The following is an 11740-nucleotide window of genomic DNA, read 5'->3' as shown; positions in this document are numbered from 1 at the left end:
TGAAGGGAACGCTGCAAGTGGCAGGGAGATGCCTCCTTTCTGTAATGTTTAAATAATAATAAGCACATTTCTTTAAACACCCTGTATATCTATATCAAAGCGTGTCTACGCTATTTAATTATGCTGTTTTGTGGGTTTAATGTACCGAAGCGACCCAGGTTACGTAAGATTCCATGGTTCAGAGCTTCACCTAAATTAGAGCACCTGGGGTGCAATACATTGAGAACAGAAAGTGCAAGAACTTCTAGCATTTTGCTCCGTCAATACGCTAAACGTGATTTCAAGAAACTCGTAATATAAGATTCCACCATTAGATTGACTGACAGACGCCCTTGCATATCGTAAGGAAACGTTTGCCAGGTTGTACTGCTGCAACAGCAATGGTACACTGAGAACTATGTATAGTGAATATAATATGTGCCCGCTTGTATCTGGAAAAAAAATCAAGTATGCAGATACGCTCGCACGCCCGCCGCACCTTTCCCGCCTCCGTGCTGCGTAGACTTGTCAACTATGCGACCCGTGAGTCATGAATATCTCTGGAGCTATTATTGGTGCACTTTACAGGGGGCCCTGAAACACTGGTTCACGTAATCATGGAATGGATTCACTGGAAGAGCTTAGTGCCTCATGAATTCAACACCGCAAAAATTTTAAGAATCTGTCCAGTGCGAGTACAGTTACAAAGGTTTGTCGCATGCTGCAATTTCATTCTCTCTTCTCTCGTCCCGACGAAAGCGCTTAAAGCTAAGCAGGGAGGGATGGCAAGGCAACAGAAAAGCGTCACGTGCGTCTCGTGACCTTGAGCACTTTTGTTACTTTTTTTCGAATGCGCGGCTTTTTCAGTGCATGAAGTTTTATATAAACTCTAAAGAAAAAGCTCCCCATAGGGTCCATGCCTTAAAACCCACAACCACTCGGCGGCCGCCATGATGGAACGATACTCGGCTTTCGGATAGCGTTCACTCGCAGTTGCCACTGAATGCTGCAATTACACCCGGCACTTTTTCTGTTTTTTTGATCTCTGTTACATCGCAGCAAGATACTGTCACATGAAGTCGAGTTTTTGGCTCATGGCAACAAAAAACGTGGACGCCGACTTAACCGGCGCGCAAGCGAGTCGGCGCAATCGGCCGCACACCGCATCGCCACGCTCTCAACGTTGAAAGAATTTCGGCGCCATCTACTATAGAACCCGCAAACCCTTCTCTCCGTGCTCACTAAATTGAATATAGGGCCATTTTATCTTTCATAAAAGTAGTTGATATAAAATTTATACAATCGTTATTTATAGTTCGTGAACACGCTTGTTTACGATTTGTACTGCGAAAGTTTGAGTTTTATACCTTTAACTTTAGCGAGTCCTTAAGGTAATCTGATGGCAACAATGACAACGTTGCAAGATGTCAGCGCCTTTGTGGTTATAGCTTTTCTGGTCCAACTTTTCCTCTAGAGTAGTATAATACCTCTATGTGTCAGTGTGATCGCGCGCGCACGCGTAGAAAAGCAGCGGCCTCCCACGGCGATCTCTGTAACGAGCGCGCGCTATGTTTAAATCAGCTAATGGCTGATACATGGGCTCACTACGTGTGATTTTTGGGCATTTTGTGTGATTTTTGGAGTGGGGAGAGAGCAATTTTTAGCTGGCTTTGATAATTTATTGATAATCCCAGACCACGTGCTGCGCTATAATATTTGGATTCCTTGTCCGGAAGCCTTTGCAACCGATCGGCAGCGTTTGCTGACCATGCTCAACAAGTGTAGCGGGGCCCCTTTAAGTGTGAGATCAGGCGTCACTTATCTCAGGTGCACCAATCGATGCAAATTTTGCCAATTTTTTGCAGCAAGGCAATCGTAAATATTTAGCACTTGACAATTACTCAAAAATGTTTAGCAGTTAACTGGAATTCGTCTTTTTTTTTTAACAGTAGTACATAAGCGCCCCCATTTGTCGTAGCGCAAGTATTGTGATCGCACTCAAAAAGGTGGAAACACTCGCGCGGACGAAGTAAGAGCACTATATAAGGAAAGCCATTATCATGATGTTTATTTGCTGAGGAATCCTTTGAAACAAGAGAAGGGGGATGTAGGCACGAGTGTATTGGCACCTTTTACCGTATAAATGTCGGACGGCTCCTGCAGCACCCCGAGTTCAGGAATTTTTCAGCCCTTCAGACTTGTTCCTCTAATTTCTGTCACTTTTTTTGTAAAACAAACAAGTAACACACACAAACCTGGAGCCATGAGAAAACAGTTACCGTATACATAATGCATTCGCTTAGCTTGTATTTCCTTGGTGCCTGCTTATGTCACGTTGTTTTGCAAGCTGCTTAGTTGCTTCATCAGAGACCTTATGTGGTGGTCTTTTCATCAGGGACCCCTCAGGTCCCACAATTTTGTTGAAAACGCCACAGTTTTGCTAAAAATTCTAAGAATGCCTTGTATAGCTTGGCTCGTCGAAGTATTTCTGGTGGACTTGCCGCTTCTTGTTAACCCTCCAATTTTTTTTCTACTGTATTACCACTTTTTTCCCTTTCTGCTATAATGCCACAGAGAGTAAACTGCAATATTGAATATTATGAAGACCAGTGAGCTGCTGAATCAACGTCCACAGTCTCGCACGCACTCCCGCTTCTGGCAGCGCAACTCATGCCTCTAGTACATGGGCGCGAGTCAGTGTGAGTTTGACGTGTGAGAAAGAAGGCGCGTTGGCTGTGTTTCGTTTGGAACGCTTTAGCGGACTCTTCCAATTTTTTATCTAGTTTTGGGGGACGATTTCACTTGTAATAAACTAATTTGGCGTTTCCTCTTTTGAATCCGTTACATTACATCTCATTCCCCTACACTGTCACTGGCGCGAGCTGAAATTCTGCAACCACAGCCACACTTCGCTTCCTTTTTCGCACCAGGGCCTTAGACCATCGGGGACTGGGCAACCCTATCTCCTGCTTCGGGTCCCTGCGGGGGATCGCACTCCGAACACCCGATACGCTGCGTTCGACAGGGAGCACTGAAGAATTCGAAGCCGCTGGCTGGTTGACTTCGGCACTCTAATTTACAGTTCAATAACATGCTTTAGCTGTGAAATAGCACAAATACAGAGTAAAGAAACACACAACACAAGGCCAGGTGGAACTTCCTACTAAATTTGGCTGAGCGCTAACCCATAAATAAATTTAAAACTATTGGCATGCGTAGTCTTCACACAGCCGTACGCTATCCAGCTATCAAACAATCTCTTTTCTGATATGCACAACGTCACCGACTCACGCGCACTTTGAAGCCTACTTCTGTCTAGCCTCTTGATCTCTTTAGAACGTGGTTCACACTTGCAGGTACCAACTATGCCAACAAACAATCTTGATGATTGACAGTTGGTTCAGGAACCCTGAGTGCGATCTTGCTTCAAAACTGTAGAAGACTGCGCGTGATACGAGCTGAAGAGACGAAAAAGGGTAGTGGGGCAGAGGCTTGTTTGTTCTTTGAATGTTCGAATGTACGCCATGCTGGGGACGGCACTGCGCCGAGTACCGATGAAGGCTCCAGAGAGATTTTCCCTCATCGTTTTTGGCGCAGAAGGCTGGGCAAGCCGGCCTTCATCTATGACGTCTTTCTACTGCCATACCGTCAGGGAGCGTGCCAAAAACAAGCGGGTGTTTCGTCGAGCCCTACGAGAAATGCCTATGAGATAAATCAGCTAATGTGGTCTGCACAATTGGACATCTCTACGCTTCACGTCCTCTATAGCCGGTTAAAGGCGGTTCAGACAGAGTTAGCCGCACTGAACGCCGAGCTGGAAACCGTTCTGGTGGACCAGCAAGTGAGAGGACTAGGACTATATCATGTAACATGACGACACTGCTACCAACGCTTTGGCCCTGCTACAGCTTCACATGAACAGGCTCAAGGTTTGCGCGTTTCCTTCGACGACGCACCAACCTACAACTGCTGATGGTGACCCGCCAACGACCTTGGCAATGAACACGTCATGACCTCAACGTGAGTTTGGTTCATGGTCGCCAAAACTTGCGCTTTGACGGCAGCCTAACTCGGTGGCAGCCGTTTTGGGACATGTTCCGCCACTCCGTTCACGATCACCTAAGCTTGCCTAACCCGGATCGCTTTCACTATCTGGTCTCGCGACTTGACGGAGCCGCTTCTGAAGCCATTGCCAGCATACAAGCCGTGCATTCACAGTACTGCGACGCAATTGACATAGTATTGCAATATCAATTATATGGACACTCTCGGCTGGATTTCGCCACCGGCGTCGACGTGGGCGTTGACGACGATGACATGCACCGTATATGTATACGTATCTATATATATGAAAACGCAAGAAAGAAAAAGTTTAGAAAAAAAATACTCTGGCGCGCGGAATTGAACGTGGGACCTTCACGTCGGGAATACGAGGCGTTAAATATTGAGCCACCGTCGGGTACCTCCTAGAACGTTTAAACAGCAAGCTATTTATATCTACCACTTACCGCTGTTGGCAAGCATCACGGGGGGAAACTATAGTGTTTTCAGAATTATCAGATAGATGGCGCAATGAACGCGTGGCGGCTCTCATCTCTCATGCGTACTTTGGTCTGCGGAGAGGACGGACGTGGAGGATCTCTTGCGCGCTTATCTCCCGGTGGGGAGGATCATACGTCTTGGCCGGCGTTGTACTTGCATGGAACGATTGTGTTGTAGTTACGGGGCGCACAAAGGTCACTGCCATCGTTGCACAGCCTCCATTTGCGAAAAGGGCACGCTTTTCAAACACAGCGAAGTAACAACTGAGACGCTTGTTCGCGTCCATCTGTACCCGTGAGTACGTTTCGTGCGTCATTTGTGCGTGAGAAACGCAGGGCACGTTTCGATCTGCTTGCCATTCTGCGCGTGACCTTCCTATCGCGTTCATTGCTTCGCCTTTGCGGCAAAGCTGTGACTTCTTTAAAAGGGCGTTTTGGAAATTTGTTGTGGATTCTGCAGAAAGGTCTTGAATGGCTCCGTTCTCTGAAACCTGTTCATTCGTCCAGCGGCGTGATCGTCTTACAAAAGTTGTATGGCGAAGTTCAAGTCAATAAGAGGGGACTCGCGAGCCTTGGAGTGAGCGATACGTCATGCGCCGCCATGCTGAACGAGGTAACGCTGAAAGTAATTCCCGCAAACATCGTAGTTCACTGCTACAAACGGGAGAGCCCTATGTCGGGTTTAATATTCGCAAGAGGAGACGAGTTGTCTGTTTCAATTTCTTCGCTTCCAAAAGCCTCCGTCGCCTGCAGCTGTCAAGGTTCTGCACAATAGGACAAACGTTTCTTCCACGTCCTGCGTTTTCTCTGCGGAAGCTGACCATATTACTGAAGGATGCACTAGCCACCTCATTTGGCAGAGAATCGTGATTTGCTTCGAGCGGATCGTCGTTGCTACACGTGTACCGCCAAAGGACACCTGGCACGAGACTGCCTCCGAAGAGTACAATGTAAAGTGCACGTATGCCATCATGCATCTACAATTGTTACCATGGGGGCAACTGAAAGTACACGTGCAGAAACGGAAAGGGCTTCCGACGCTGCAGTGTATGTCGCTATGAACGGCACAACTCCTGCCCTCTTCTCTGACGTTCACCTTTAGACTTTTCGCACTTGGCTAATGACACCAACGCATTGCAGCTAAATACGTGGTGTTTTGGATAACGGGAGTGAAAGAAGATTCCAGCGAGAAGATGTTTACAGGAAGCTCAAGCCCACTCTTATGCGGGAGATGGATTTGGTCACAAATGCGTTCGCACATCAGCAACCTTAACTTACGCGACGCGCGAAGGTTGTCGACGTTACGCTTTGAAGTCCACACGACAACACTTTAGTGCATATAGAAGCTGTGATCATTTTTTTTTTTTCATCTGCGGTGACATCAGTGATTCTTCTAAGACGAATAACATTCACGAAGTCATCAGATGTTTTTCCAAGTGTCACCAGTAAGCCCGGAGAGTAATTTTTCCGATTGGATCGTACCAATGTGGAAAGTAATGCGAAGTAACAGCTAAGACAGTTGGGTCTCGGATAATAGAGTGTTAATCGCCGTGAACACGGGAATGAGCTGGACTCTTGAAGGGCCATCATCCGTCGAGGAGCCAGGTGAATAGTAAGCAAGCAGTCACATCTGCGTTCTGCGTACAGATGCCTATGAGGAGGGTTCCTCTTACTCGTCACAACGGGTTTCGGAGCTCGATACCAGCGGTATTACAGAGAATAAATTCTCAAAAACAAGACATCGACATAAGAGGGTTCAACGAAGCCATCGATATATCGTTCTTTTAAATGCAAAAATAAAACTGTAGTTCGCACTGCGTGCATGAGGCAGCCAGCTATGACTACAAATACACTTTATATTACTCTGCAATTATTTCGCAAAAGTGTTACAGGCGTAATTAAACGATAATATACATAGTAAACCAGTGAAATTTATAACACTGAAAGTTCCAAGACACTCACTAGAATATATCTTGCGTGAAGCAGGCATCTACACAATATCCGAAGAGCGGACAATGCCTTGCTAATGTTGAAGACATACCTGGCTGAAGCGGACCGGGTCGGACCGGGCCCAAACCTTTCGGGCTCGGGCCGGATGCGGGCCGTATTTAAAAACCCCGGACCGGGCTCGGGCGGGCCGGAGCATGATATTTTTGGTCCGGGCCGGGCTCGTGCCGGAAATATCAGCCCGTGCAGTGTAAATCGTACTTTATATTGTTCTACATTGGTTCAAAACAAAAAAAAAAAAACCCATCAGAAGCAGAATTGCGACTTCCTTACTATCCTAAATTACTCTCTCAATTGGGCTATGCTTGTGCGCATGCCGAGAGCCGGCAATCTTTTAGATGCGAAGCAGCTTACGGTGGAGTGCAATCCGGCGTGCGGAATAACCATTCCTACTGCGCTGGCACAACAGCTGGCCAAAGCACTGCCAGAACGCGTGCTAGCACGTCCCGCTCCTTACACTCTCTCAACAATCAAGTGATGTATAGAATAACTCAAAACATGTTTCATTATTTAATATCCATGTTTTACCTTCAAAAGTCAGCTATTATTTGTGTCCAAGTTATATCTTCCCTTTATGAACTATGTTTAGACATCAGAATGCGGGCCGCTTTTCCTTACCCCGTGCGGAGTTACAAATCTGGGTTAGTGCATGAACGTCCTGCGAAAAATTCTGTTTTTTTTTTTCGTCGTGTGGCTTGTCGTAGAAAAGCCACATTGTCGGCACTAGGCGGCTGGTCTTTACGCTTTCTGGTATAAGGTTCATTGGCCTCTTTTTTTTTTATTCATGGAGCGGTCTTTCCCTCGTTGGATTAAAGTCAACTATGATGCATAAACTCCAGTTTCAACACTGCCTGTTTTGTACATAAAAGCTGTTCCTTTAGTCACCTCTTATTATAAAACTCCTTCTACCATAGTTATTACGGTTGGATGTAGCTCTCACACAATCTCCGCGCCACCTCAATGTATACCGTTTCCTCTTTCAATGAGTGTAGTTTTGGATATTATGCGTCCTTTTCAGCGCTCTTTATCCCCCGTTTTTCTGTCTATTCTGGTTGAAACCAACAGCCGAATTGGTCCTGTAATGTATTGGTACTACTGCATTAAACTTTTAAAGGCAGCCCTTCTCTCTTTTCTTTTAATTCATCTGACTATGATCACGTAGGGCCATAAACGCAACGATCATGGGAGCTCGTTCTAGTCGAGGTCTTGGCGCTGGCTAGACGCTTTGTACTCGCCTCGTTTAGGCAGAGAGTCAAAATAAATAAAAAAAACAGCCACAGGGAGATCATACGAAGAAAAACTAACCAGGAAAAAAAAACAAGAAATGGGAGTTCGGCGAAGTATACTGCCCAACAAACGAGCCATCCACAAGGCGAAGCCGACACGAAATCGGCATACGTCGAGCCCGTTTCTCGGGCATATCGGAGGTATGCGCCGAGAACGGCTCGGGGCACTGTTTATGCTTGCGCTATCAAAGCGTACGCGTACGATTCTGTATACACAAAGAAATGGCGGAACCCTGCCGTTCCTTGTTCGCCTGCGAGTGCTGCGCGATTCACCAAGCAAGCACATCCCCCGCATAACGGCCTGCGGCAGGCGCTTCGGCACGTACGCGTTATGGTGAAGCGTGCATGAAGGCTTTTGTGTGGTCGGGAGACGGGACGCAGCGCCGCCACGTCCGAAGACCCCGTATCTGGTTCGGTGGCTAAGAACACTCGACTCTTCTAGTCTGCCGGCGTTTGTTCGCGGCAAGTTTTCTCAAGGCAATTCTAAGTGTCGAAATGTCGTTGAACGTATACGTCGACGACAGCACGCGCCGTGTGTATAACTAGGCTTATTATTTTGTTTATGGCGTGGTAAGCGCGGAATTTCGAATGGCACGAATGGTCGATACCTCACGGTTCTCCATTCTGTCAGGTTGGTGTCATGGGAACATTATTTTTGTACATCCCACGCCGAGAAACAGCGCGCCTACGCGTAAATATACACGCTGACGCTATGAAATAAATTGATTGATTGATATGTGGCCTTTAACGCCACAAAACTACCATATCATTATGAGAGACGCCGCTAAAAAACGCCGTGTGTGTGTGTGTGTGTGTGTGTGTGTGTGTGTGTGTGTGTGTGTATCAGGCGCTACAAATCCGATGGCGTGTTCCACATAGTACATGCTCTTAAGCGCTTGTTGATCATTTAAAGTGTCCACGGGCCATCAGGAGGCACCTATGAGTGCTTGAATGATAGAGATGATCTGTATATACAGAGATTTTCTGCAAATACAGAACGTGCTCTTTATTACTGGAAGTTGAATATTCTACACCTAAATATGAGTGTTTGTGAGTGTTTCTGCGGATTCTCCCTCACCTATTCATTGCCCACTTTGTGACCGCAAGACACCTGGATAACTGAATCGTGAGCTCCATATCAGTCCTAAAGATGAACAGGAAAATCATATCACACGTTGAAGGCAGACACTTCGCGTTCATCGTGTTTTTTCCGTCCTGCCACGGTGGTCTAAAGACTAAGGTACTCGGCTGCTGACTCGCAGGTCGTGGCATCGAATCCCGGCTGCGGCGGCTGCATTTTCGATGGAGGTGGGAATGCTGCCGGCCCGTATGCTCAGATTTGGGTGCACGTTAAAGACCCCCAGGTGGTCGAAATTTCCGTAGCCCTCCACTGCGGTGTCTCTCATAATCATATGGTGGTTTTGGGACGTTACACTCTGCATATCATCATCATTAAGTTTTTCATCAGCGAGTTGACTGCTTTTGTTTCGGCGAGGTTTTTTTTTATCCGTCCTAGGCCCGGCTTTCTGTATTTAATAGCTCGTGCCATGCACGACAGTGCTGTCCACGTCTGGGTCACAAATCTGTGACTAGTCCACAATGTTACAGCCTTTATTTTTTGCAGCAGTGTAGTGTTCACAGAATGCGTGGCTTTCTCCGAAAATTAGGTTAATATACTGAGGCGCTATTTTCTGTCTAAGCTTCCAGGACTGTTGCACGTTCTGTTTACTTCACAGCGGTAACTTCTTCAGACTGAATGCCTCTCCTAACACATATGGAAATGATATTGCTAACTGTTATAAAAAAAAACAAGTGTGCGCATACCTGCGAGGCCCAGCTGGGGAATGTTATCAAAGAAAAAATATTTCAGCAAAAGCTTTGAGCCAGTTCATTGCACGCCAATTGTCCTAGCCATTACAGTGATCCCCTCAATTGAATTTAGAAAAAAAATGCTAACTAAAAGGAACTAATTAGCTTTTCTTATATATCAATCTTTTTAATACATCTGTATTGTCGTTGCTGCTTTAAAAAAAGATGAATTTTGACGCTCCTCATTAGCAGCTGTTTTCAAAGTTGTTCATACAGCAGCTTTGTCATAGTAGATCCCAGTTGTCGTCATGGTGGAACGGGGAAAACCACTAACTCCTTTCAAAAATATGTAATGACTTGAACTTCTCTTATAAGAAGAAATCTTTATTTGCTTTTGATTGAGGTATAAAACTGATTTTTAACTGAAGCATAGTAGCGTAGATTGTGTGTGTGTCCACCAAAAGGTAGCTGTTTTCGAATACGCAATATTTTGTTAGGATCTACAAAGCTCAGTGGCGTTAAAAAATTTTAACTAAAAGTATACCAAACATAACTTAAGCCAATGTTGTCCTTAAAAAAAGACCTTAAGAGTTCTTACTCCAGGGTTATGTTGTAACGCGTAGTATCTGAGTGGGGTATGTCATGATAAAAACGTTTTAAACTGGCTAGGACTGAGCAGCTCACCCGAACAAAGAGCGTTGTTGATGGCAAGAGATGTGATAATGCGAGCACCATTCAGGGCGGTCACAAAACTTCACTATTTGCGAAGAACAAATTAACTGCTAGAGTTATAAACAGGCTGACTTCATGCCTGGCAATGCTTAGCTGCGACGCAAAAAGAAACGTCGCATCAGCTTTTTGGCGGAGACAACCCTCATGGTCGACCGCAGATCTTCGCTTCTCATACTCGACCGTACATCTCGCTTGTTAATTATGAAAAAAGAAATATAGGGTGAATCATCTTCGGGCCTGACCGTTAGCGAAAGGTTGTCGGGCAGCATGAAGTGCGTGTGTCTGAGACTCCTGCGCTAGATTATAGATATTGTTGTCGTGTACATTTTTATCACTGCGGTGGTGGCGATAACACGTTTGTCGTTTTTGTAACTGTGACAATGGGCAGCCTCAACAATGATCAAACAATTTCAGCGTTTACAGCAAGCATTTCGCTAGCATTCTGTTTGCAGGTGAAGCCACATTATAGGTTACCACCACCGATGTAAGCAAGGCGTTCAACTACATCCATGACTGCTACTGGAAACGAAGTGCTCCCTACGACGTGAATTAGTAATTACTAACAAGGCATATCTGGCGCTCTCCCAAGCACCATGGTAACAGCAACAGACTCGCGCGGTTCTCGGGGACTCTCGCGGTTCCAGTCAAGAGTAGAAAGGGGTAACACAATCTTGCCGCCTTCTTATCGCTTTCTCAACCGCATGCCTCGCATCTGTTCTCGGTGGGCGTCTCAACCATGCCACAAAGAAAAGAACGTCTGTGCTCTTGTAAAGTGTCGCTTTCAAACTATCCTATCGTCTGCTGCCAGTATAGTTGCGACGTGGCCGCTACATGCCACTGCGAGTATGCGAAGTACACAGTACACGTCCGAAAGGAAACACGCACAGATGCACAGCCGCACACGTTGTTGTTGCTACGGTGAAGAATGATAATCAATTATACGTTTCTGATTTGTTGATAGGGAGCATTCATACCAACCATTAGTGGTGTTGAGAGGAGGACGAGCCGCCATGCCCATGGCGAAGCCCCCCCCCCCCCCCCCGATCGACTCTTTTTTGCAAATGCACTGCTCTAATCCCCGATGATGATCATGTCACTCATCGTCATCTACACAATTTGCAAGAAGTGGAGCAATTCACTCGTCTTTCACGCCTAATGTAATTCTATGTTTCTGCCACGCGATATCACAAGATGCTCCTCGCATACATTTACCTCGTATAATGTTTTTTTTTTCGAAAAAATTTCGAGCACAGGCATGGCTCTATGGTGAAGCACCCACCAGCGTTTCACTTAGAAGGAGTATATACTAGGTTCGATTCCCACTTTAACCGAACGCTTTTATATTATTTATTTGCATTTATCTTGAATTCTGGGTCACGCACAACG

Source organism: Rhipicephalus microplus, chromosome 4 (genome assembly GCF_043290135.1).
Source record: "Rhipicephalus microplus isolate Deutch F79 chromosome 4, USDA_Rmic, whole genome shotgun sequence".
In the NCBI taxonomy this organism is placed as follows: domain Eukaryota; kingdom Metazoa; phylum Arthropoda; class Arachnida; order Ixodida; family Ixodidae; genus Rhipicephalus; species Rhipicephalus microplus.
Note: the sequence above shows the minus strand (reverse complement) of the source record.